This window comes from Ictidomys tridecemlineatus, chromosome 12 (genome assembly GCF_052094955.1).
Source record: "Ictidomys tridecemlineatus isolate mIctTri1 chromosome 12, mIctTri1.hap1, whole genome shotgun sequence".
Classification (NCBI taxonomy): domain Eukaryota; kingdom Metazoa; phylum Chordata; class Mammalia; order Rodentia; family Sciuridae; genus Ictidomys; species Ictidomys tridecemlineatus.
In genome coordinates this window covers 29,205,308-29,231,666 of record NC_135488.1, presented here as the reverse complement: position 1 = coordinate 29,231,666, position 26,359 = coordinate 29,205,308, and the positions used below count along the sequence as shown (strand labels likewise).

Sequence of the window (26,359 nt, the reverse complement as noted above, 5' to 3'; positions counted from 1 at the left end):
TAAGGGAAACATATTTACAATTCCACAATACCTTCTTTTCAACGAATGAAACAACTCTGAGCTTGAGAACAACTCTGAAAATGAGGATTAGTGAAGACAACAAAAATTATTAAAATGAATAGCCCTAATGTGTGCCCATACTAATTAATTACCCTAGTAATTTGACAGCTGTCTAAATTATCCATCAGCTAAGGAATATACTAACCTACTGCCTCTGAGAACAGTACATTTGACTCCTCTTCCTCTGTCTGCAAACTTACATATTCCCATATTCCCAGTTCTACCAGTACTCTGTCTTTAGTTACAATCTAGGCATAAGATACATAAAGACAAATTGTGGATGTGTAGGACAATTCTTACACAAGCCGTTGGATGGCTGCCTTATGTATTCTCCTGTTTTCCCATGAAGACAGAACCTATGAATGTGACAGCTTGGGAAGTAAACCAGGAATATTTTTTAACTCTCACCTTTTCAAACTAAGTGATCCATAGAGTGATGGTACAGACACTTGAAAATGGAAATGGCAATTATTTTTTTAAATGAGTTTTTAATAAAGAAAATTCTCATTTCAATAGTCACAATATTGAGACCTAAATTCACTTTTTCTTATGGAGTCAGCTTTACAAGTTGCTCCTGGATTTTCTTTCATGCATCTATGCAGACCTATCAAACTTGGCGCTTTTGATACATTAAATCATTTTATTTTCACTCAAATACTTAATTCCTCATGGTGGTTCTCATTATTTTTGTGAGGCTGGATGACTGCAATTAAAAGTTCACTTAAATTAATTGTCTAAATCAATAGGTAATTCATCACAACAATTAGTAATCAAATATTATAAGGTTTTAAACTAACAATAAGTAAATTAATAACTAGTTCTTTTACCCACAAATAGAACACTTAAAATTGAAATTTATCTTAGCTTTAATATTATGATTCATAATATCAAGGTTTAAAGAGTACTGCTGTAAGATCCTATTCAGTGTTAATTTCACCTTTCCAACTTCACTTGAACAGAAAAAAATTATTTTTATTCCAAATACAATAACATTAATAAAATAATATCCTAAAATATAAATTAAGAGCATGACTACATACCCCTTTTAAAGCATTAACTATGGAGGTTGCTCTATATTTTATCAACTTACTCTTTTGCATTGCAAGCAAAAATATGTGGTAGCAATTTATATGTTAGAAAAGACATGATCGTTTTATGTGTAGAACAAGAATAGACATAATCTTTTTATGTGCAGAACAAGGATTTTGAAACCAGGAAACCTGCCATCTGCCATCTGTGAGCTAAGTGAATTGAAGCAAGTCATTTAATGTTTTTAGATTTTCCAGCATGTCTTCTGAAGAATGAGAGTACTGGTGTTATCCAACAGTTCCTGTGACAATTATCTCAAATAAAGTATAAAAGGACCAACACAGAATGATCCTCAATGTTGTTAGCTAATGACTAGATGGCTGGCTGGCTGGATGGATGGATGGATGATGGATGGATGGGTGGATGGATGGATGGATGGATGGATGGATGGATGGGCAGAAAGACAGTTGAATTAGAGGGACAATCACCCTCAATATCCCAAGCACAAAACAGATGAAAAAATGAGTATTAGTGAAGACAACAAAAATTATTAAAATGAATAACCCTAATGTGTGCCCATACTAATTAATTACCCTGGTAATTTGACAGCTGTCCAAATTATCCATCAGCTAAGGAACATACTAGCCTCTGCCTCTGAGGACAATATACTTGACTCTTCTTCCTCTATCTGCAAACTTACATAATCCCATGTTTCCAGTTCTACCAGTACTCTGTCTTTAGTTACAGTCTAGGTTAGAAAATACATAAAGACATATTGTGGATGTATAGGACAACTCTTACACAATCCCTTGGATGGCTGCCTTATATATTCTCCTGTTTTCCCATGAAGACAGAACCTATGAATGTGACAGGTGCCCCACTCAGAATGAGATTTCATAGCCAAAGAGAAGGAATATTGAAGACGTAAATAAGATCCCTTAAATTGCTGAGTTGGAGTTTATCTAAAGTCTAAGCAATCAGGTATCCTGTCTGAGCAATCCAATAAACTCTTTAAAAGAGACTGGAAGCCTCAGAGCCAAAGAGATACACCTGCTGGCCTTGACATTGCCTCCCCAAGTTCTATAGCTGCAAGGAAAATAATTCTACCAACAACTACCTATGAGCCTCATGTGAGCGCCCAACCCAGACAAACCAACTCCTTCATTACAACTGGGTGAGAGCCTGAGTGGAGGACTAGCCAACCAGTGGCTGGGTGCTGACCTACAGAAACTATGAGATGATGAATGTTTGCAGTCTTAAACCACAAAGATGCATTTTTATACTATTGTGCTAAGTAGCTGAAACACATCATCTCCATTGCACCTTACAACAATTTTGTGAGGTAGGTCTATTGTTTCCATGTTGTAGAAGAGAATAACATGGTTCAGGGGTAGAAAACAATGTGACCAAAGATGCACAACGGTGTAACTGGTGGGGGAAGTTGAACAGTTTAAGCCAACACCCTCCCCAGCATGTTTACTCTGCCTTTGTAATAAATGTATTCACTGGGCTGGGTGTGTAGTTCAGCAGGAGAGCATTTGCCTAGCATGAAAGAGGCCCTGGGCTCAATTTCTAGCACTGCAAAAAAATTAAACAAAAAATAACATGCATGCCCCTAATGTGGGACTAAGGAAGTCACTAATCAATCTGCTTCCATTTGAAATGAAACTTTGTAGACAAGATCTGCAGGAGGCCACACAAAAGTTCTCTTTGTATAAGGCTGCCATTTTGCAGAGGCCAAAATGTTCAAAGTCTTCGCCAGTGGGACGCTCACCAAACCTACTGATGACACAGGTGAGAGTCTCAGTTATGCTCAACAGTACTGGGACATTCCAAAGCCCCCTGCTATGCCAGCACTTGGTGACTGCACTAAAACTGAAAGAGGAAATTCTACCACTGTTATGTACCACTAGTGTTTTGCACAGACAGAATATTCAGTATGATACAGGGCTAATTATTAATATACAATTTTACCTAAATAAATATTGATTTCTACTGTCTTACTTGAATCCTCAGGAATGTTGAATTTTTCCTTGTCATCTTCCAAGAGCTCGTTAACTCTGGGCAAATTAAGGAACATGTTAGAATTGCTAGGGAATGATGCCTGGTCCTTGCAAACCAGTTTCATCACATTCTGCAAAGAACCAAAGGCTGAACTTCTAGCCTGGTCATTTTGGGAAACCTGAAAATTTAACAAAAAGAAATTGCAATTATACATTGACTTGAAACAATTCTCTGAAACACTTCTGAAAAAGTAGTCCCTTCTCTAGCTAAACCTTTAAGTTCTTCAATGAGTTAAAAGAACAGAATCTCTACTTTGAGTCTTTTCTGTCCTTGGGATACATTCAAATCATTGCAATGATTTGTCTGGCCAATGTACCTGGTAAAAGAGGAAAATTTCATCCACCAGTGAGTTCTTATTGTGTGTCCAGTAATAAATTATTAATCCATAAGATATCACTAACTCAGTGACAGCCTTAATGTGTATTTACACTGCCAAATTACCCCGATACTTGATAACTATCCACATTATGCATCAGCTAATGAAGATACATGCCTCCCAGGAATCTTAAAGGACATTGTGATAGAGCTCCTCATTCTACACCTTCGACTCTACACAACCACTCACTCTTTGCTCATCTCTGGTCATTCCATCCCAGGCAAAGAGACTTCAGGCAAAAACCAATATCAAACTGCTAATCTAATTCAAGCTTGTGTTTGCATTTTCAGAAAATGATCTGTAATTTGTTAGCCAATTATTTATATGTAAATAAATGTTTTAAGGTTCTTGAAAGCAATTTGCTCTCTGAATTAAGTTAAACAGGCCCTTGAAATCTCATTTGTGCTAATAATTGAGTTAGTAATTTTGTACTTCATAGACAATGCATGAGCTCTCCCAACCTCCATAATGGTGGGATGTGGATCAACAGCAACTCTGTCATCTGGCTTTTAGGGAGATGGCATCCCTCACTCCATTATGTTGTTGCCTCCAGAGACATCAAGAGACACTCTCATCCCTATATTTTGTTTTCCAATGTGAATTTTAGATATTGGAAGAGAAATAAAGGGAAAATGGAACAAATTCAAAGAAAGAGAAAATTTGAACATTTCCCCAGGAGCAAAGATCAAACATATACCTGTCCAAAGTCCGGCATATCTAGCAAGGCAGTAATTTTAAATGTGTGAAGAAATTCAGGAAGGTATTTGAAGACATGCTGGGCTCTGACAAGTAGGGCACTGAGGCTGGAAATGACATCCAACAGGGAGTTGAGCAAGCCATTTGCTTCAGAAGGTATAAGAGTCTTCCAGGACAAAAAAAAATCATGAAATAACCAACATTGTATTTTTACTCTCACAAGCATCTTTTCAGCACTGAAAACTTTGCTATTTGATTTTATTCTCTCTTCAACTTCACAGACATCTTTGCTGTACTCTATAAAAAATCCTCTTTATTAGAGTAGATAAAGCTGGTTTTTTTTTTTTGAGCTCATTAAGTGGCACCAGTATTGTTAAAATGTAAACCAGGAACAAATGTGATCTATGGTTAAAACTCAAATCATTTTAAAACATTTATTTTTGTATCTTTGGGGTGCCTGAGGTGGAAATTTGAGAAGAGGCTGAAAAGAACACAATGCTTTTGTGTGAAGCAATTTACATTTATCTACTGCTCCACTGTATGTACTACATGCACTCATCATCTCAAGCCTTCTAACACTTTGGGGACTGTGCATGGTAATGCTCATTTTGTGGATTAGAAAACTGAGACTCAAAGACAGGAAACGTTTCCTTAAGTCTCAGCATGGTTTAGAGCTGGGAATTTAACCTAGGTTCTTTAAAAACATAAGTGCTCTTCAAGAATAGCAGAATGAATCTGACCTAACTCTCCTATGTACCTCTATGAATATACCACAGTGAATCTTACCATCACATACATCTACAAGACACTAATCATAAAAAAAGGAAAAAAAAGTTAAACAGTTTAAAAGATCAGTAAAGCAGAGGGAAGGGAGCAAGGGGCAGGAAGAAGAGACTGAATTAGAGCAAATTATATTCCATGCTTTTACAATTATGTCAAAATGAATCCTAATGTTATGCCTAACTAAATAGAATCAATAAATTTTTTTAAAAATCTACTTGTGCTATCACTCTGTGCCATGGTATGCATCCTACGTATTATTTGCATATTCTCCATTCTAGAATGCCAATTCCCTGGAAGCTTGACTTTACTTTCCCTGTGTTGATCACATATGTAGCTAACAGAGATAGAAAAGCATGTGACAATATTAGTTTCACAATAAATATGTATTGAATGAATGGTTAAATTAGCAAACACCACCTCTTTCTATAGGTGGGAAAAGTCCGTCTGAGGGAATCTCCTTCTTCCACATGTCATTTGCATACTGAAAACAGGGTTCTTTGCAGACTGAAGCAAATAATCCCAAGGTCACTATTTTATATTTCTGCTCATTAGAGTTCTGCTCCTGCCACTTAGCTGTAAGTTCTGTGGCTAAATTTTGGGGACGTAAAATCACAGTACCTTCCTTCACTAACATTCTACTAATAACAATGAGGTCCTGTCCATTAAGACAATAAAGTTGACTTAGGCAGGAGAAACAGCATTAGCTCTTGTCAGGTTTTATATTTGACTTTTTAATTACAGCTACAGCTAGAAGTGGCAACAGCACCCCTGACTTGGGGTAGGAAGTGACTGGGATTTAGTCAGGGCACCGATGGATGAATGTGCACAAGCAATCCAGCAAAGCATTTCTTAGAAAAAGCCTTCAAGAATTCATTGTCAGCCAAGTGAAACAGATAGTGTATGGGCTTGGGTGCACTGGAGTTACACTGGAACCCTCGTGCCAATGCATGGCACTGGAATTTGGTCTTCCCTCCCAGCTCTGAGCAGTATCAAATCAACTTTCAGAAAGCTGTGTACATGAAAGGTTCCTGACAGATAAGAGCATTGTTATTAACGGTGATAACATCTTCACTGTGTCTGGAAGACTGAATCAAATCTACTATCTTATCCTCTGAAGAAATCTTGGCATGGATGATGGCCTTTGTCAAAATAATTACTTAGGTGCTCTGAAGCACTAATTTCAAATCAGAGACTTCCTGCACATAATAGAGTGGCCAGTGAAATGCCGGTGTACTGATGACCCTATATCTGCTTCCCCAAAGGCATACTGTAAAGTTGGCAGAGAGGGCTGTGGTGAGAGAATGAAGAAACTAAATATTCATTCCACCAAGAAAGATGTGGGCTTACAAATTATGAAGACATTTAAGAAATATTCATCCTCCTCAAGGCTTTAAAATGCACTCATTCTGAAAATTAATATTTGTTCTTGGCATGTGTACACACCTGCACACTATCCAATTATCCATTGAATTTTTTGGATGTTATAAGGGAAGGAGACCATGAATGGATGGAACAGTGTCTCTACCCATTGCTGACCCCAAAACTCTTCTCTGTGACTTGAAATATCCACAGTAACCTTGCTATACTGCAACTCAGACATTGTAAAATATAAAATATATCCCTAAAGGGAAAATGATGGACCTTGAACCAAGATCATGCCCCAAGAATGAAGGCTGAGGTTTCTGCAAATGTGAGTAAAGATTCAAACTGTGGAGGCCAGGAAAGTTGGGACTTTGGGAAGGAGGAACCCAAGAGCAGGAGACCCAGGCTGGTCCCAGTGGGCTGCCTAGGACCTGTAGAACTAGGGTTTGCCTTAACTCTATTGGCCTTTCCCCTTCTCAGTTCTATCTGGCAGACATTACCATCTCAGATGCTTCCCTACCCTGCCACTGTGTGCCAGGGTGTCATGGGGTTAGGTGAAGAACTGGCCACACAGAGACTTGGCATTGCCCATCCTCCATCTCTCCCTAGGACATCTTGGGCTGGGGCTTAATAGAGACCTCAGCCTCAGCTGTCATAGGAGTAGAGAAGCATGAGCCATGGTGAAAGAGGGCAGCACCTGATTGGGAGGCTCAGGAGTGGACCACCTTTGCCAAACACTCCAGAAAGGTGGCCTTTGGTAAAGAGGGAAACCTGGTGCTAGGGTCATGGTGGTTTTGTTGTTCCTTTCTTATTGATTCCATAACCTACCACCAACACTATCCAAGAGACAGAAGTCCCCATACCCTGTCTCCAAGGTCACCCTGCAGGGTCTCCTAAACACCCCTTTATTATAAAAAAGTTTCATTGAGCCCCAGAACCAGCAAATAGACGACACTACAGGTAGCCAAGGCTGCCACAGAGTCACATAGAGACCAACAAGTCTTATAGTAGCTGGTACAGTCGGGTGTGGACATATATAGATTTAACCAACCCAAAGACAAACAACATTAAAAAAAATGTGTGTATACTGAACAGATACGGATTTTTTTGGCATTATTGTCTAAACAATATTGTACCACAACTATTTACCTAACATGTCACAATAGTTATGATAAGTAGTCTAGAGATTATTTAAAGTACATAGAGCTGGAGGTGCAACTCAGTTAAAGCACTTTGTGGGAGGCCCTGGGTTTCATCCTCAGCACTGCAAATAAATAAATAATATTCAGGAGGTTGTGTAGGTTATATGCAAATACCACACCATTTGATATAAGGGAATTGATCATCCTCAGGTTTTAGTACCTCCAGCAAGTCTTGAAGTAAATTCCCCCTTATACCTGGGGCCCAACAGGATAGGATACCAAGGATGAGGATGACTGCATAAACTACAGTCTCATCTGCCCATCCATGGAATCACCTCCTCTGAAGCTTAACACATCCCAGCAAATTCTCCTTACTTTATAAATGAAAGTCCGCAGGTTCAGGTTCTGACTCATCACCACAATCAGAGGATACACTTTCGACCCGGGAAGGCCACAGAGTTCCTTCATTGCAAACAAAGATGTTTCGTCTTCAGGAAATGTCAGCAGGAGACTCTCTTGATCACACTTTCCAGACAGAGCCATGGTGAGGGCACTGGAGAGAACCTGTTTCAAAGCAGGAGGGTCAGAAGTGACTACACTCAGTACCTTATACCTGGGGTCCAGCAGTCTCAGCTTTCTCAAGCATGATCTGCCAGGGAACAGAACCCCAGGGTGCTGAAGACTCGCCTGCCTGTTAGTTGGCTTCCTATCACTGTGACAAAATGTCTCAGACTGATTTAGGTTCATGATTTGAAGTTTCAGTCCATGGTCAGTTGGCTGTGTTGCCTTTGGGCCTGTGTTAACCAGAACCTCATGCAGGGAGCAGGTGGGGGACCATAGCTGCCCAATCATGGCAGCAGGAAAACAGAGAGAGAGAGGAAGCAGCAGGCTCCTAATATCCCCTTCAGGGCCACACTCCCATGAGGTCACTTCCTTCCACTAAGTTCCACCTCTTAAAGGTTCCTCCACCTCCCGACAGCGCCACAGGCTGCAGACTAAGCTCAAGTCTGAGGGATATTCAAGATCCAAAGTATGGCAGAGCTCAACCCTCCACTGTGTTTTAAACATTTGAAATGGAAATGTTTCTGAAATTGTACATCACCCTGTGACTTCTTTATAGCTTACTCTTATTTGGGGGATGGGGAGCTCGTTACAAACCTCATCTCTCTGCAGGGCTCACCTCCTGGTAATGCCATTACACCTACCTTTGGGTCTTTTCACTGTTAGTGATGTAAACTGATATATAATCATTTTTTTTGCCTCTTCCACTTTTGGATTGAAAACAGTATTCCCAGGCTTGTCTTAATTTTTTAAAAGTAAGAGCAATTGTGAATTTTGTTGCTATAAAAATTGGAATGCATTATCACTATGATACACTGACTTTGGTGCTTAGGTAAATATCAAGGAGTGGAATAGCAACCCAATCCACAAGAGCCAGTTATGGAACCAGCCTAGTTAGTATTCATCAGCAGATGAATGGCTGAAGAAAATGTGATGTATATACACAATGGAGTTCTACTCAGTCATAAAGAAGAGTGAAATTATGTCATTTGCTCTTAAAGGGATGGAACTGGAGACCACAATGCTAAGTAAAATAATTTAGACTCAGAAAGTCAAGAGTCTAATGTTCTCTTTCATATGCAGAAGCTAGAAAGAAAAAAATGAATTAAAAACAAGAGAAATATCATGGAAACCTAAGGGAACTCCACAGAATAGACAGGGGATCATAGGGGAGGGAAGAGGGAAGGAAAAGGGAAAAAACTGGTGAATACAATCCACCAAATTATTCAATAGGTAGGTATGAATACATCATAATAAATCCCACTTTAGGCATCATCATAATGTGCTAATTAAAAATACTGTGTGTGATACATTGCTAATGAGACTGCAAATTGGTGCAACCACTCTGCAAAGCAGTATGGAAAGTCCTCAGAAAACTTGGAAAGGAACCACCATTTGACCCAGCTATACCAATCCTCTGTTTATACCCAAAGGACTCAAAATCAGCATACAGTGACACAGCCAAATCAATGTTTACAGCAGTGCAAGTCACAATAGCTCAACTATGGAATCAATCTAGGTGCCCTTCAACAGATGAATGAATGAAGAAAATATACACCGTGGAATATTATTCAGCCTTAAATAAGAATGAAATTATAGCATTTGCAGGTAAATGGATGGAGCTAGAGAACATCATGCCAAGTGAAATAAGCTAACCCCCCCCCCAAAAAAAAAAGCCAAATGTGTTTCTCTGATAATGGGATGCTAATCCATAATGAGAGGCAAGGAAGAATGAAGAAACTTTGGTGTGCAGAGGGGAGTGAGGGGAGGGGAGGAGGCGTGGGGAGGGCAAGGACGGTGGAATGAGACAGACATTATTGCCCTATATACACCTATGATTACACTACTGGTATAAATCTAAACCATATTCAGCCAGAAGAAAGAGAAGTTGTGCTCCATTTGTGTACAGTGTATCAAAATGCATTCTACTGTCATGTATAACAAATTAGAACAAATAAAATAGGGTGTGTGTGGGGGGGGGAGAGAGGGAGCTCAGTAGAGGAGGGGACTGGAGAGAGAAGAGGGGAGTGAAAAGGGAATTACTAGGGAATGAAATGTAGTAAATAATGTTGAGTGCATTGTGAATATATCACAACGAATCCCACTACTATTTCTAATTATAGTACACTAATAAAACCATAATTTTAAAAAAATAGAGCAAATAAACTTGGAAGGAAGAACTGAGGACAGCCTGTATCCACACCTGATTAAAATTACATATCACTGTCAAAGGCCCTGAGGTGCGTCTTCATTTCAGCATGCCTTTCATTTAATGACTTTGTAAGACCTCCACTTAAAAAAAATAAAATAAAATAAAACAAAACCTGCAATTCTTTTTGTGTGTTTACACTCCCATTGGATAATATTGCTGTGAAGCTTGCAGACCAAGTGAGGTCTAAACGCATAAAACTTTTGACAAGAGCTACTTCTCGCTTTATAGGAGCCATGCAATCAGGTGGGGCTTATAAAATTAAAATGCCTTCATGTGCCACAAAATGTCAAAAAGAATAGGTCAAGTGTGTGTGTGTGTGTGTGTGTGTGTGTGTGTGTGTGTGTGTGTGTGTACTTCATCTACAAAGTAAGGAGAACACACAGAGAAATTTATTTTAAGTAATTGGCTCATTCATTTACAGGGGCTGCCCAGCCAAAAATCTGCGTGGGGGGGCCAGCAGACCGGGAAGCCCAGGAGGAACTGATGTTGCTGCTCAAGTCCAAAGTCTACCTATTGTGGTTTGGATATGGTGTCCTCCAAAAGCTCCTCTGTTAATGCAGGAATGCCCAGAGGTAAGATGTTGGATTGTGAGAGCTATAACCGGATCAGTCCACCCTAGTTTAAATGGACTAATTAGGTGGTACCCATAGGCAGGTGGGGCAGGGCTCCAAGAAGTGGGTCACTAGGGCATACCCTAGAAGGATGCATCTTCCCTGTGGTCCTTCCCACCTTCTCTCCTCTGCTTCCTGGCTTCCGTGAATGGAGCAATGCTTCTTCTCCTCCACACCCTTCCTCTGTGATGTGCTGCCCCCCACCTTGGGCCCAGAGCAATGGGCTAAACCTCTGGAAGCTTGAACCAAAATAAGCTTTTCCTCCTCTAAGTTGTTCTTGTCGGTTATTTTTGGTTACAGCAATGAAAATCGGACTAACACACCACCTAAAAACAGAAATTCTTATTCTTTGAGGGAACTTGGTTTTTTTTTTTTTTTTTTTTTTTTTGGTAAGGTCTTCAACTGATTGAATGAGGCCCATCACATTTGGGAGTGTTGTCTGCTTTACTCAAAGTCTGCTGATTTAAATATTAACCTAAAATGTTCACCTAAAAAAAATAACCTTCACGGGGACATTTGGAATAATATTTGCTTTCATACTTAAATAATCAATAATCCTTTTTATATATGGGTTGTGCATGTTGCAAACACAAGTTGGCAAAGTTTTTCTTAATGCCTCTGAAGGGAAGGGTGGTTCTGGGGGTATTCTGCTAGGAGTAGAATATGAGCATCTACCCCTGGCTTTAATTAAAGCGGTCCCTCTTTTGTCAGTACTACAAAATGAGCTAAGGTATGAAATTTTCCTGGGAAATGGGACTCATCCAAATCCAAAGACTTGACCCCACAGGAGTGGTTCCCAGCTTTTGTGAGCATCAACCCAAACTGGCCCAGTGAAAGTCCTTCTGTTTGCCATAGAGCCTTTGTCTTGGTCCTTGGCCAGTTCACCATGCCATGATTCCAAGGCAAGGGCTTGGAATTTAGTGCCACGGCACAAATATTTGTCTTGAAATATTTTACATCTTTTTTACCAAGCAGGGAGTGCCCCACACCTTCCAGGGGATTCACAAGAGCAACAGTTTTAGCTACATACTTGCTTCTACTGCTTTTCTATGGTTTTTCAAATTTTATCATCTGTCTTTTTAAAATCCTGTGACCATTTTTCCTGTTTGAAAAGCACCTGAAGCAAGTGGGAACAGGATGAGTAAAAATAAACCTACGATAACACTGTTTTTCTTGGTTGGAAGCAAAATGTGTGATTTCTGATTGAAGCTCAACAGGCATCTTTCAACTTAAGCTGTGCTCAGGCTGATTTTTGTAAATTACCAGGAACATGGATGCTGAGTTCCTGATACTTTTCCTATGGGTCCATGTTTGGCTTAGACAGCTGCAAGAAGACCAGGGTCCCAGAGAAGACATCACCCCACCTCCATGAGCCATGCACACCTACTCAGCAGCTTTAAGATATTTGATTTATAAATGAAGATCATCCCCAGGGGAGGCATTTGCAGTTTTTAGCAGGAGCTTGTTTAACAGATGTCTGCTGACAGTCTAGTCCTGTTCAGAGCAGAACATGGGAGATGGTCTTGGTGTTGTCCACCTAGTGATTTTAGACTCAGAGGTACAGAGAAAATCTGAACAGGATGGCAGCTCTCAGCATCATCGTGAGGATGGAGGAAACACTCACAGTGATGCCCAAGATCTAGGACTATCAGGAAGAGCTGCTCTATCAATTTAAGCTTTGTGAGCCAAGAAAACAAAATCGGGTCAAATAGGAGAAACAGTTCTTCACATTTCAAAGAGAAGTAGTGTGGCCCTCTATTCTGCATTACAACTGAGCTCAAATCTGCTGACATGATAAAGAGACAGGTGCAAGAAAGGAAGGGACAGCTCTGAGGCTGCAGAAGGACTGAAGCCACTGGGTGGAGAGCCTGTGGTAATGAATTTGGAGGAGAAACAGAAAGGCCAGTATTAGCTGGATTGACTCCATCTGATGCTGACATCAAAGTTGCCAAATATCTGCAAGTCTCAGCTACATGACTAACAACTGGGGTGACAACAAGATGCCAAAGGATTGTTGGGATAATTAAATGAGATACAAAGCTCTCGGGACAGAGAAGAGTACTTCTAAGTGGTCAGCAACCACCGTTCTTACTGATATGCTCTTAAGCAACTACCAGAAAAAAATACAGCTTTGGCTTACAGCATATTGCAAGAAAAAGATGAATAAGAATTAGATAGAGCCACTGATTGAGAAAGATAATTGTATTTTAGAAAAGAGAGAGGAGGTACAGCTGATTAATTCCATCTTTGTTCCAGTATTGCTAAGGAGAACCATTTCTGCACTGGAATGTATAACACTCATCTGGGGTCTGTGGGCTACCATCAAATGCTGTGCCCAGCCTTGCACTGCACCCTGGCAGGTGGCCTCTAGGGTAGGGTAGCCCACTGAGACAAGAACTTGGCCGGCTGCAGTTCTCGATAGCAGCCACAGCCACCATCTGGCAACCCTCCCTACCCAGATCCCTCTGCCTCCAAGTCCAGACCCCTCTCTTCTTTCCTGTCTTCAGGAAGGGTCATGGTTCTATCTATAGTTGTTTTAAGAAGTTATGGAGAAAATGAAAACAACCTAGGTTTTCTTGTTTGAAATAGACTTTGGAAATTACTGACGGGTGATAATATCAGCCCTGGAACAATTCTGATTGTGGGCTAGCCAACAGCTGACATCCACATAACCAGCCCTATCAAGGTGACCAGACTCGCCAAACTCCATCACTTCTACTCACAAGAAATAACGACGAGACTCGGAATACCTTTCCTTTGAAGGGATCTCCAGAAAGAGATCAAAACTCTGTGGGTGTCCCCCTCTCCCTTCCTCCTTAAGAACTATGGCAGGGGTGGAGGTGGAACAAATTTATGAAAATTGTGGAATTTTCCTCCCAATGCTGCTCAGATGTTTAGCATAGAAAACAAAGGGGCAGTAAACAGACCCCTTGATCACTCTCTGTTTGCGTCCTGATTCTTTGTTTGACCTCACTGTTGATTTTAAAAGAATAAAAAATTGGCTTAACACAAAGAAGCACACCACCGTTGATGTGGATGAAAGCTTAAGACACAGGAATCCAGCATAAAATGAAGAGGTGCTACCAGGACAGGGTAGAAGGGATAGCAGCCCAGGATAGGTGGCAGGGCTAGCTGGGCTCCAGAGTCTGCGACTGGGATTTTAATTGGGTGGTGCTGATGTTAAAGAATGAAGCTCTGCAAGAGAGGAGCTTCTCATAGATACCCACAGCTGGTTCTCTGCAGCCAAGCAAGGGTGGAAAAGAAAACGACTTGGTATCAAGGTGTCAACCTGCCTTGGCCTCCTTCTGCTCATTCCTGCTCCTGGTCCTTTGATGCAATGTCCCAAGCCCTGTGACTCTCAGATCATTCCAGTCTGGCCTAGATGTCACATGCTCAGGGAGGCTTCCTAGAACCACCTATTCCCATCCCTGTGATAAATGCACATCCTAGAAATTTCCAGATTCTTCACTTACACTGTCATGATTTGTTACATATTTACTGAGTTGTTACAGAAGGTTAACTTCCCTAGAGTAGCAAATTAAGCCCCAGCTTTTGAAATCATGCCTGAAGTGCAGGAAGCTCTTAAATGAATGATTAAATGAATGAATTAATTAATTAAAGAAAGTTTTCTGCAATTTTTCCAGAACCTTACCACCACTTAGGCTAACCTCACTTCAGGTACTCCCTGCAGGCCACCAACAACTTGGATGATGGATACAATGTGGTCAGTTTGCAAACTGACTAGTACAACTACAGTAGAGAAGCCCAGGAAGAAAAATAAAGAAAGGGTACCACAAATTATATGATGCTGCTGCCCACCTAACAACCTATAAAAAACTCGTTCCCAAAGTGCTACCTCCTAACCTGACATAAAATCCCTTGCCTATGATCTGTGCATACATGCGGGTTCATGGATAGACTTACATATAAAAGCAAATAACTTCATTATGTATTTGAAAAGCATAAAAGCAACTTTTTATGTCCCTCCCCTTTACTTGACGGTCCACCCATTTAGGTGACCACAATGAATTATACTGCCAAAAATGCAGAGGAAGATACACAAACTACCAAAAAAAAAATCACTGCAAAACCTTTCCATAGGGCATATCACCATTTAATTCAAGCCTCCTAAGGACATAGCCCACTCATGATAGAACTTCAGTGACACCTGGTGGCTGCTTGCTTAAGCAGGCAGCAAGCATCAAAAACACCTATGTCCAAACCTAAGATGTATCATAAGACTTTGGATCTGAAAGGACCCCAGAAATTAGGTGATCTGATGTTCCTTTTAAAGCCATCCTAGGAAGCTACTCAAATTAATTTAGTCACTAGTCCATTTACCTGTTACAAGTTCCAGTAACTCTTAAGATTTCAAAGGAAAGCTATTCACTATTTCTATCTAAGGTTACTCATGAGCTGAGTGAAGAAATTTCACCACTACTCCCTGAAATTTCATCACTCTCCTCACCTCCACTATCACTCCCAACATCTTCATGCATATGTAGTATTTACTGAGTTGAATAGATACTAGGAAAAGTAGGTATTATGTGTCTTACTTACTAACTTGGTAATACTACAATTTGAATTTTAGATACAAATCTACTTCTTTCTTAATTTAGACTAACTCTTAAGGTACTCAAGGTGCATTAGCGACCCCCCCCTAATTAACCATAACTGACATAAAAATAGTGTGTATTGGGTCCCAACTAATAATCAATGCATTTTTTTGTAAGCCAATTTAATAATTCTCTATTGAATAGAGTAAGACTCCAACTGGGAATGCTGAAAAGGCGTCTGGAAAAGCAACTGCAAAGGACCCCAGGGATATCTGCTGTGGCCCACGCATAATTTCCCTGCTCCCCTCTTCTGAGATAAACCACGCCTCAATGCAACCCAATATGTGTTACTCATCCTTGGGTTTTTTGCAATGGCTTTTTAATAGTTTCATCACTTTTTCAGCTGCCTTCACCAGAGCGTCTCAATCACCTTGGAGATGACATGGCCCGTCATTACTCATCTGCCTTCACAAGTCACTACCACAGCACACTGTCAGATTGTGCACTGTCACTCTCCACTTAAAGGATATTGGAGTCCATTTTAAAAATATTTTCAGCTGTTTTGCTTTGGGATATTTTTTTCAGTTTGATAACAGCTATGGAAACAAGCAGAGGCACCCTGGCATGTCCTGCATCAGAGTTAGAGATTACAAGGAAAAAAAAAAATCATCACCAGTTTTATCCTTTCTAATCCCAAATGAAGACAATATTATGAAATTAAAGACTCCCAGGGTTTTGTCATGAGACAGTGATATCCTTTGGTTCCTTGCTCGTTTTCTCATTCCCTTTCTGCTTTCGGTTATATCATTTGTGCAGCAACCCGCTCCCCTAGCCATGGGGGAGGACAGAAGGAAGAGGAGAGAGAATAACACAACACCAACAGCTTCAGGCTGAGGGCCCCGTAGGTGGGCAAGCACAGAAGCAGCAGCCTGTACCTTGGAATGGGAAATATTTGCTTCTAAGATACTGTGGATGGTCTCATCTGAGATGTGGATAGAAGAGCGAAGATCTTTTGTGAGCTGGGTGACATTCTTCATCAAATCTTTTACTTTTACATCTAAAAAATGAGCAAAAGGAATAAAATTTTATTTTTTAAAAAAGTTCCAATTATTTCTGAATATTTTTGTGGTAACAAAATTTGATATTAAAATCTGACAAGGATGGTTTCCTCCACGATGACCAACTTAGAGAAGACACTGAATAAAGTTCCATCTTAGTCCTCTTAGGGCAACTGAGATCATTTATACTAGAAGTAAATCAAGACCCCAGAATATATAGTATTATCTGGTCAATTGTTTACTCGTTCGAAGACCTCTGTATTTTAAGATTGACTTGAAAAAGAGCTTTATCTTAGGGAACAACGATCAAGTCTCATAAGAAACTCACTTCTCCACCTGTATCTGTTTATCTCATTTTGTAGCAAGAGGAGGGTCAGTTAAGGATTTTCCAGAATTCTTCAGATTTAGCATATTGATTCTGCAAGCAGCTTTGTGAGTTGTATATACAGAGAAGACAGAGAAGCAGAAACTAATAGGCGACATTCGTCCAAGGAGACAGAACTAGAGCAAAATCCAGACCACAGACACTTCTCTTCCTTCTCTGCTTGATTTTTTGGTACCCCAGGATTTGAGAATTTTCTCTATAAAGCCCTCAAACATCAGACCAGCCAAGTTCTATTGTCATTTTCACATATACTCTAAGGTTTCCTTTGTATGTTTTATTTTAATAACATTTGAGTGAAAAAAAGTGAATTTAATTTTTAATCAAGAAAAATTGGAAAGCCACATACTTACTCTCGGTAACTGTAAAATTGCTAAGAAAAGTCATAATGGAATTCCCAGACAACCAAGTCTTCTCAAAACTTTTGGCAAACCTAAGATGGCAAGAAATTAAAACTAAATTAGGCAAGATAAAATACCAGAAACAATTTTGGTGTGAATAATCCTGCCTTAGTGCCCAGGAGATGAGACGGATAACAAGATCACATTTCCATAAAATTCCTCTGATAATTAGACACACAATCTCTCCCCACACCATCTGTATGTGAATATCCATTAATACCAACACTGCAATATTTCCTTCTCAGAGACCCTGCCAAGCAAGAAAAATCAGGAAATAAAGATGCATAATAAGTAGCTTTACACAAATGTGAAAGGAACAGGCAGAATCTATCAGGAGATGTTTGAGAAATTAGGATATCTAGAGTCAGATGAACATCTCTCTGCGAATGTCATTTGTAGAATACAAAGTCCCCGACATCCTCATCTGAGGGCTTATATTTCTAGAACTCTGAGATAAATTAATTAAATATGAAGCAATCAAAAATACTTTATACTGTTCATCCACTCATATTTAATACCATATTGTGATATTGGATCATGACATTTTATTCTAATTCCTTGATCACCAGTGAAGTGAGCCTTATGGTGAATGCTGCTCTTACATTTTGCTATTTAAAAACTTAGTTATGGAAAACTATGATGGTTAGAAAATGTATACGTATTCATATGCATATTAATAACATTTAGTGAAGACCCTTATCTGGCTGGAATGCATCTTTAAGGAATGCCCGACTTCTTTATGAAGCAGGAGAAGACGTGAGATCCCGCTGGTACCTACGTGCTCATGTGCTGCTGAACTGTCTCTAGTGGGGGCTGGCATGTGCAGTCCTGGTCAGTGGCATTTTCCAAGTTACTTCTGAAGCTTTCCAAGGTGCTAGAAAGATTTCTGCTAAGACTTTCACAATTTATCTGATTAGGTGAGGACCATAACTTTTCAATTTCCTAGAAAACACAGCAGTGATATAGGTCAGAAACACACACTTAAAAATTAACCTTTGCCATCACAGTTACATGTATTGTCAGGTTTTTACTTATTCTCGGTAGACTCAGGAAACAGAAATGGAAAGTCATGGCCATTGCCTCTGTCACTGCAGAGCAGTAGAATGAGCTTTCAGCTACAAAGTAGGGGAGCCCAGGTTTTATTCCTGGCTCTTCCTAGACGCAAGAAGATGGTATGTTCTTCAATACATGGCAGAGAATAAAAAACATCCTCCCGAGTGACCAACCTGCATTTAGATTACTACAATATGGTTCTCAGGAACTTGGGCTACTCGGTAGCAAAAGTAAACAACCTAATTATAAAAATTGGTCAAAGTGTTAGATAGACATGTCTCTAAAGAAAACACACAAATGATAAATAGGTACATGAAATGGTGCTTAACATCATCAATCAGCAGGATAATGCAAATAAAAGTCACAGAGAGATGTCGCTTCATACATATTAAGATGACTGTCATCAAAACAACAAGAGATACTTACAAGTTTTCTCAGGTGCAATGGTGCACACCTGTAATCCCAAAGATTGGGGAGGCTGAGGCAGGAGGATGGCAAGTTCAAGGCCAGCCTCAGCAATTTAATGAGACCCTGTCTCAAAGTTTAAAAGATGAATAAATAAAAAGGTCTGTGGAAGTCATGCCAACTGCAATGACATGGATAAACCTAGAAGAAACACTAAGAGTCACAGAAGAAAAAAAGAAGAGAAAAAAGCCTCATTTAGATGTAAGGTGACCAGTGAGTATCCAGCCATGAAGACTTCATGGGGCATTGGTAGAAGCAGCCAGCCTTTAAGCAGTGCTGCCTGCTACCTGCAGGGGTTCGAGAGGGAGTGGCTGCCTCAGGCCAGTTTCTTCATTGTCTTTCTCAAGGCAGGACTCAGGGCCCACAGACCTCTCTGTTTTCTTTACTTAGATCCCCAGCGTCTATACTATCCTTAAAGACAAATCCCCTCCAGCCTCCCCAACACTCATGACCCTGAAGACCTGTGCACAGAACCCATTCAAGGCCAAAGTGTAACCACAGTCAAGCAGAAAGGAAAAGAACAGTAGCAATCATAGGCATGCATCTGAAAAGCAGGAAGATGCCCAGGTTTGGTCCCAAGGCTTCAGTCTGTGTGCTCATTTCTAGTGACATGCAAAGTATTCCCTTCCACTTTCATCTTCTATTCTTATTTCCAAATGTGGAGCTCTCTAAACTCTCCCCAGTGCACTCACTAAAATATTTCACAGGTCCAATATTCTCCTTCCTGGATAGATGTCCCCGCCTTGTAGCATGCCAGTGCCCAGAGACAACCAGTCATATAGGTACAAACAAGTGGCTCCTTAGAGCCAACTCACTTTAAGAATATAGGTTGAATTAAACCTATCTCATGGGGAGCTCTGCCCAGGGAACATTGGCTCATAGAAAAGAACCTCTAGTTTATAACTTGTAATTATATGCAAATTAAATTAAATCCAATACATTTATAGCATTCCCACTATGGATATTATTCTTAAATTTAACAAAATGATAATCACAGAGGGGCTTATAAAGAAGGAACGTGCATAACCTCTCTCCTCAGCAGCAATAACTAATGGGAGAAAAGTTCCAATTTTCTCAGCACAGGTTTACTAGGGTCCAGGAAAGTAGTATCTAGAACAGTTGAGACTGGCATCCATTAAGTTAAACCTTTGGGATAACATAATACCACCCCATGGAAAAAGCAGCACACATCGTACTTCATTCCGTGGCTAGAACAAGCCTGTATCATCTAGGGACTGTTCAAGTAAGTGGACACAGATGGGTCCAAAAGTCTTGATTTAGAGAAGTGGTCAGAAATTTGCAGTTTGACCTGGAATCTGGGCACATTCTCCATTTTAGCTTATCTCAGAAGTATAAAGACAGGTTGGGTCCTGGGGTCATTTTTGAACCCCATTTAGCTCCTGATGGCTACTTTCTGCCATCAGGAAAGCAAAACAGCAGAGTAAGGAGCTGAGACACTGAACCTTGAGCTTATCAATTCAGCCGGTGGGGACTTTCATTCCAAAAGGAACTGGGAAAACTGTGTGTTAAACTATTTAGATATTGAAACACTAAAGATGGCACTGTGCCCTTTGTCTGCCTTTATCAGGCACAGGAGATTTTACATCCCATATCCTGGAAAAGAACTACATTTCTAAAAGTCTCCATTTGATGGTTTAATGGGCACATTCTAACGGTTTTGCATCCTGAGATAGCAACATTCTTTGTCATCAGAGGAAGGAACTTCCGCTCTTCATCAAAGCTAACCTATTACCAGTCAGAATTCTTGACAACCATATAATAATTTGAAATAAAAATATGATCTTTGAGTTAGTTGTTTCAAAAGTTGAAGTGTCTTGCCTGTTTTATTATCACAAACTTCTCTCAGCATTCAAAAGCTGCAAGTATTTTTTCTTTATTCACATTTAATACAGGCTGAGTATGCTTATTCAAAATGCTTGAGACCTAAAGTTTTGAGGATTTTATTGGATTTGGGAATATTTGCACATACACAATGCACATACATTTCTTAGGAATGGGATCCAAGTCTACACATGAAATTCATTTATGCTTTGCACACAATTTGTACACATAGCCTGGAAGTCACTTTCGAGTGTCCTTGTTCTGACTGAAAATACCACACCTGACCTCCTATGAGGTCAGGTGTGGTATTTTCTATCTGTGGTGTCTGTTATGTTGGTGCTCAAAGTTTTAGATTTTGGAGAATTTTGGATTTAGGATTTTTGGATTAAGCATGCTCAACCCATACCTAACAAAGATCTGCAGAATCTGAAATTAAAAATTTGACCGGTCTAATGGGCTGGGGATATAGCTCAGTTGGTAGAGTGCTTGCCTCATATGCACAAGGCTCTGGGTTCAATCCCCAGTAATAATAATAATAATAATAATAATAATAATAATAATAATAATAATAATAATAATAATTTGATGGCCTAAGTAAATCAATGAAAATCTGACAAACTACAGGGGCTGCACTAGCAATTATCTCTCAGGATTCATAAGGATATCAGCTCACATATGCTACTCCTCCAAAAGCTGGAGAATATAAGGATCAACAGCTCTCATCCTCTCCTTACCTACTGCAGAAGCCCAGTCTTTGGTGCCCTCACACGTCCCAGGAGATTGGCACAAACACCACTGAGCTACTTTGGTATCGTCCCTCTTTTCACTCTGGGATAATGCCACACTCACTGGACATATCATTGGGTACAGTCAGTGTAAAAACAATTTAAAAAAAAAGTTCAGAGCTGGTCTTAGAAGAAAGGCAGGCTGTGTGGAAAAAACTCCATTGAGCCTATGTGTGGGCCCAGTGGTCCTTAATTCCAAGCAAAAGAGTGGGCCCCAGATGAAAGTCATATTCTAAGATTCAATGTTATTTGGAGTCCCTCCCTGGGGATCTTGGGCACTTGTCCAAATTAATAAGAAGCAAAGTGCTATACTGGTTTCCCCTCAGCTATTGTTCTTGAACATGGCAGTGTTCGTGATTAGTGAGAGCTGGTGATGGACTGGCAAATGTTTAAAAACTAGGTCTCAAAAAAAAATCAATAAATAAAAGATCTGATTTGTAGTACTTGCCACTTCCCAGGGTGTAAGCACTCCCACATTGCCTAGTTCACACTGTCAACATGACATCGCTAAATGTGACCATATAGTGTTTCCATGAGGTAGATACCACAGAAGCAAATGATATCAGGAAAACAGATACCAGTAAAATATACTAAAATAGTTTGGAGTTAATGAGTATTTATTAACTTTATTTTTAACCCAATTTATATAATCATATATTTACATAATTTGATTGTTAATGATGTTGGTGCTAAACAACCAGCTCACAAAATTCCTGGTATTTGAAAAAGCAGCTCCCACAACTCAATGCCAGTCAACTTCTGCACAGACTGAAAGAATCTGAATGACAGAAAGGGTGAAGGCTCATTTTGCAAGCCTAACTTTCACCATGACTATATGTGACACAATTGCTCTGGTTATAAGGACCACACTGCAAGCTTGCAATACCTTGACTACCTCGCAGGGGCCCTCAGGAATGAATATGACATTCTCTGAAAAATAGAAGATGACAAACCTGATAGTAGTTGTGCACCAAAGTGACCCCTTGGATAGCAGATAAAATGAGATGCCTTATCCCACCTTGCTTGCAACTCAGAGTAGCACACAAAATGTCCTTAGTCAAGGAAGGGTTTTCTGCCAGAGGAAACAGAGAAAAGTAATTAGTAAGCAGTCCTTTCTAGAACTCTCCAGCCCCACAGAATCATTTCTTCAAGATTCAAAACAAATTCCTAAAAATTTCTTAAATCAAGATGAACTTTCAGATGATAAGGAAAAAGCTATGTCTTTAATTTTTTTAATTGACACAAAGTAATTGTACGTGTGCATAGGATACCAGGCAGCTTTTTAGTACATTTATGAGGGTTAACCATCAGATCAGGATAGCTGGCAATATATCATCTCAAATATTAATCATTTCCTTATATTGGGAATGTTCAAAACCCTCTCTACTAGTCATATTGCAACATTGAACTAATTGTGTCTATTGTACTATAGAACCCCACAAGTTACTCCCCCTATCCAACTGCAGCTCTGTGTTCATGAAACATCCTGTTTCAACATATTCCCCAGTCTCTGGTAAACATTATTCAACTCTCTACCTCTATGAGATCAATATTTTAGCTTCTATGGATAAGTTAAATAATAAATATTTATCTTTTAGTGCCTGATTATTTTGTTTAAAATAAAGTCTTCCAGTTCCATTTATATTTCTGCAAATGATAATTTTATTCTTTTTAACAACTGAGTAATATTTCATTGTTTATACACACCATATTTCCTTCATCCATTAAAGTTGTGTCTTTTAAGGTACAGATGGAATTAAAGAGTTTTTCCCAAGCTGAATTTATTCTATAGAAATCCATTTCCAACCTCTACCTGCCACAAACTGGCCCTTCTTCCTGTATTTCCTATAAGTGGGGTACTGTTATGATTCAGATATGAGGTATCTCCCAAAAGTTAATGTGTGAAACAAGGCAAGAATTTTCAGAAGTGAAACGATTAGATTATGAAAGGTGTAACCTAATCAGTGGATGAATCAGGTAGGATGTAACAGGAGAAAGTAAGTCACTTGGAGTGTGACTTGGGGGTTTATATTTCATCTCTTATAAGCATAGTGTTTCTCTCTCTCTCTCTCTCTCTCTCTCTCTCTCTCTCTCTCTCTCTCTCTCCCTATCCTATCCTACCTGGTTTCCTTCTCTTGAGATGCTTTCCTCTGCCATGCCCTTCTATCATGATGTTCTGCATAAACTCATAAACTCAAGCCCAGAGTTTTGGAGTCAACCAACCATGGACTGAACCTCTGAAACAGCAAGCCAAACAAACTTTTCTTTCTCTAAATTATTTTTGTCTTTGGGTCACAGAGATGCAAAGTTGAATAAAACAATACCTATTTGCCCCCAGATTGGCCAGGACAGTCTTGGTTTTTACCTTCTGTCTTGAAGTAAACAGTAACCTCTTTCTTTCTCTCAAGTGCCCCACATGCTCAATTTTCTTACAAACATAAAACTTCCCCAAGGTCTTTCCATACAACCAATCTCTCCATCTGTTTCACTCTACCTCCCAGTTTCTCTAGATTCTGTGCCTTCATCCAGCACCCCCAGGTAACATGCCAAACTCCTAGCAGCTCCCACCCATATCTCACCTCTGTAATCTGCCTTCTGCTCTGAGCCACAGGACTCTTCTTCAATAAAAGAAATGGTCAGAAAGGGAAATCTGCCCAAAGGCTCAAGATTGCATTCAAAATTTTTTCACAGCCACTGGCTGCCTTCACTTCCTAGAGGGTCTCTCCCTTCTGCTTAGTCTGTCTGCACCTTCTACTGGGGCTTTCTCTCCCAAACCTACCTTCCTTTCACAGCTCAGCCTCAGGAACACAGTCCTCCTACCCACCCTGACCACAGCCCTCCCATTTCCTGTCTGTGCAGATCCATGTCAGCTCAGCTCTGCATAAGGGTCCACTGCAGGACTCTCACCTCTACTGTCATGTGTGGCCAGCACACAGCACGTGGCTCTGCACCTCCTAGATGCTTGGACATTACAGAAAATAAAATTCATCCTTATGACCAACAAATAGTGAAAACTTAGTTTTGACAAATGATTACATTATTTCTCAGAAGTCATTTTTAAAAACAATTTGAGCATAAAAGAAGCCAATCTGAGCAGGCTGTGCACTATGAGATTTCAACCCTATGACATTCTGGAAGAGGCAAAATTATGGAAACAGTGAAAAGATCAGTGGTTACCAGAAGTTAGGAGGAAAGAAAGGATGAGTAGGTGGAGCACAGAGGATTTTGAGGGGACAGTTAAATGATTCTGTATTATACGAAGGTGGGGGATATATGTCACGTAGATTTATTAAAATCCAAGGAACGTCAACACTTGGAGTAAACTGTATTGGACTCTGGGTGATAGTCATGTGTCATTGTAGGTTCATCAATTGTAACAAACATGCCACTCTGATAAAGGCTGTTGACAGTGGGGGAGGGTACTGTGCTCCTTGTGTAGGGAGTATACTGGATTTTTCTGTACTCCCTGCTCAATTTTCTTACAAACATAAAACTGCCCAAAAAATAAAATTCATTAATTAAAAAACAGTTTTGAACATATGCAATACAGAATGTTCATGCTTTCTAGAAACATCCAACCCTGATGCCTTGTTTATCTTTTCCCATTAAATATATATTTCACAATTCTTAAGACAGTTCTCTTTATTGTAGAAAATGTTAAATGTGTCTCTTAAGTAATTTCTTATTAAAATGTGGAGTGAGAAAGTAAAATTGTCAAACATGCCAGAATTTATCTTTGAGTATAAATGGGCCCTCTACTTTAGGAAAAAACATGAAGTGTGTAGAAATGATGCCATTCAAACCCAAAAGCAGGAGAATGCACCATGAGAAAGCTCATACATATGGCATTAGACAAGCTCTGTGGACCTTTGCTTTCTCCAGGTGAGAGTCCAATGCAGACCAACCTGGCATTTCTGCAATATTAGCTCAGGAGTGATGTGGTTATAGGAAAGCAGGCCAGGTTGCCTAGGCGTCTAGTCCCCTTCTGACCCTGGATTCCACAATGTCATACAGGAATCATTGCAAGAACACGTGACAAGTCTTGACACCTGCAAGAGCTCAGCCCAGCCTGGGTCCCCCCACTTCCCAGAATGCCCTCTTCCTCCTCCCAGTTGTGCTTCTTCAAAGCCCCAGCTCCAGTCCATTCTAGCTGCTCTGGTGCCTCTTCTTGCCTTGAGGACACATTCAGACACCTTCTCTGGCTTCTCTGATCTGCAGGCTCTCTTACACACCCTTCATGCAGCTCCCCCGAGCCTTATGAAGCCCTGTGATTATCCTCAGCTGGAAAAGGCTCTTCTTCATTGCAAAACCCTGGACAACTAACTCACAATCTATGAGCCACAATTAGCTAGTTTGAGAAACTAGAAGATTACAGAGATGCCCACTGAGATTTCTTCTATTTCCATGAGCTTAGCAGGCGCTCATGCAATCATTATTGACAGACTTAAGGCCACAAGGAGGAGGAAAATGACAACTTCCTTTGTGGAGACACTGAATCAATTCTGAACATGGCAAAAAAAAAATGGCTTTAACAATGATGGTAACAGATCTGACTGCTAATCCTTTTGTGTGAAACAAGAGCCATCTGCCTATTTTGGTCCATTAAGCTCTACATCTTCTTCATTGGTTGGCCCTTCTACCTTCTTTAAATTTGTCACTGCCTTCCAATGCTACAGAATGGAATGGCAGTCTAATAGGGAAGGTGAGGTGGCAGTTTAAATGACAGTCATGCTTGGGTTTCCTTGAAATAAAATTGTAAAAATTAACTAAAAATTAACTTTCTGTTTCTAACATCATTTTAAGTACATTAGCAGCTGTAACACAGAATGGCAAAAGAAATACAAATTCAGGTACCAAGGAATGTTTAATTCATTTAAAATCCATTAATTTATCTGACTGTGAAATGTCAAAAATAATTATG

At 39.9% G+C, this 26,359-nt stretch overlaps 1 pseudogene; it reads right to left on the bottom strand.

Moving 5' to 3' along the window:
* The window catches only part of LOC144368937 (ATP-binding cassette sub-family A member 13-like), a 405,121-nt pseudogene that overhangs the window by 316,213 nt on the left and 62,549 nt on the right, over positions 1–26,359 (bottom strand).